This window comes from Arachis hypogaea, chromosome 15, assembly GCF_003086295.3.
Source record: "Arachis hypogaea cultivar Tifrunner chromosome 15, arahy.Tifrunner.gnm2.J5K5, whole genome shotgun sequence".
Classification (NCBI taxonomy): domain Eukaryota; kingdom Viridiplantae; phylum Streptophyta; class Magnoliopsida; order Fabales; family Fabaceae; genus Arachis; species Arachis hypogaea.
In genome coordinates this window covers 62,033,511-62,035,032 of record NC_092050.1, presented here as the reverse complement: position 1 = coordinate 62,035,032, position 1,522 = coordinate 62,033,511, and the positions used below count along the sequence as shown (strand labels likewise).

General features: G+C 41.1%; 1 non-coding gene across 1 annotated transcript; it reads left to right on the top strand.

The window, feature by feature from the left end:
- The first annotated feature begins 1,209 nt into the window (after window positions 1–1,209).
- Window positions 1,210–1,317, top strand: LOC112752844 (small nucleolar RNA R71). The gene has a single exon (XR_003177256.1). It is a non-coding gene; the product is annotated as a small nucleolar RNA R71 (small nucleolar RNA).
- Window positions 1,318–1,522: the final 205 nt, after the last annotated feature.

Below are 1,522 nucleotides of genomic sequence, written 5' to 3'. Positions count from 1 at the left end.
GAGTGGCATTAAGTTTATTCCTGACCCCAGGTCACACAGAGCCTTCTCAAAGGTCATGGTGCCTATGTTACAGGGAATTAGGAATTTACCAGGATCCTGTTTCTTTTGAGGTAATTTATGCCTATCCAATGCATTTAGTTCATTAGTGAGCAGGGGAGGTTCATCTTCCCAAGTCTCATTACCAAATAATTTGGCATTAAGCTTCATGATTGCACCAAGGTATTTAGCAACTTGTTCTTCAGTAATGTCTTCATCCTCTTCAGAGGATGAATACTCATCAGAGCTCATGAAGGGCAAAAAGAGGTTCAATGGAATCTCTATGGTCTCTAGATGAGCCTCAGATTCCTTTGGTTCCTCAAAGGGAGACTCCTTATTGGTCAGTGAACGTCCCAAGAGGTCTTCCTCACTAGGATTCACATCTTCCTCCTCTATTTTGGGTTCGGCCACACCAAGTAAGGTAATGGCCTTGCACTCTCTTTTTGGATTCTCTTCTGTATTGCTTGGGAGAGTACTAGGAGGAGTTTCAGTGACTCTTTTACTCAGCTGGCCCACTTGTGCCTCCAAATTTCTAATGGAGGATCTTGTTTCATTCATGAAAGTTAGAGTGGCCTTAGATAGATCAGAGACTATATTTGCTAAGCTAGATGAATTCTGCTCAGAATTCTCTGTCTGTTGCTGAGTGGATGATGGAAAAGGCTTGCTATTGCTAAACCTGTTTCTTCCACCATTATTAAAGCCTTGTTGAGGCTTTTGTTGATCCTTCCATGAGAAATTTGGATGATTTCTCCATGAGGGATTATAGGTATTTCCATAGGGTTCCCCCATGTAATTCACCTCTGCTATTGCAGGGTTCTCAGGATCATAAGCTTCTTCTTCAGAAGATCCCTCTTGAGTACTGTTGGAAGCAGCTTGCAATCCATTAAGAATCTGAGAAATCATATTGACTTGCTGAGTCGATATTTTATTCTGAGCCAATATGGTATTCAGAGTATCAATTTCAAGAACTCCCTTCCTCTGAGGCGTCTCATTACTCATAGGATTCCTTTCAGAAGTGTATATGAACTGGTTATTTGCAACCATGTCAATGAGTTTCTGAGCTTCTGCAGGCATTTTCTTTAGGTGAATGGATCCACCTACAGAATGGTCCAATGACATCTTTGATAATTCAGACAGACCATCATAGAATATATCCAGGATGGTCCATTCTGAAAGCATGTTAGAAGGATACTTTTTGGTCAGTTGCTTATATCTCTCCCAAGCTTCATAGAGGGATTCATCTTCTTTCTGTTTAAAGGTTTGAACATCCACTCTAAGCTTGCTAAGCTTTTATGGAGGAAAGAACTTGGCTAAGAAAGCCATGACCAGCTTATCCCAAGAGTTCAGGCTATCCTTAGGTTGAGAGTCCAACCATATTCTAGCTCTGTCTCTTACAGAAAACGGGAAAACCATAAGCCTGTAGACCTCAGAGTCATCCCCATTGGTCTTAATAGTATCACAGATCTGCAAGAATTCAGTTAAGAAC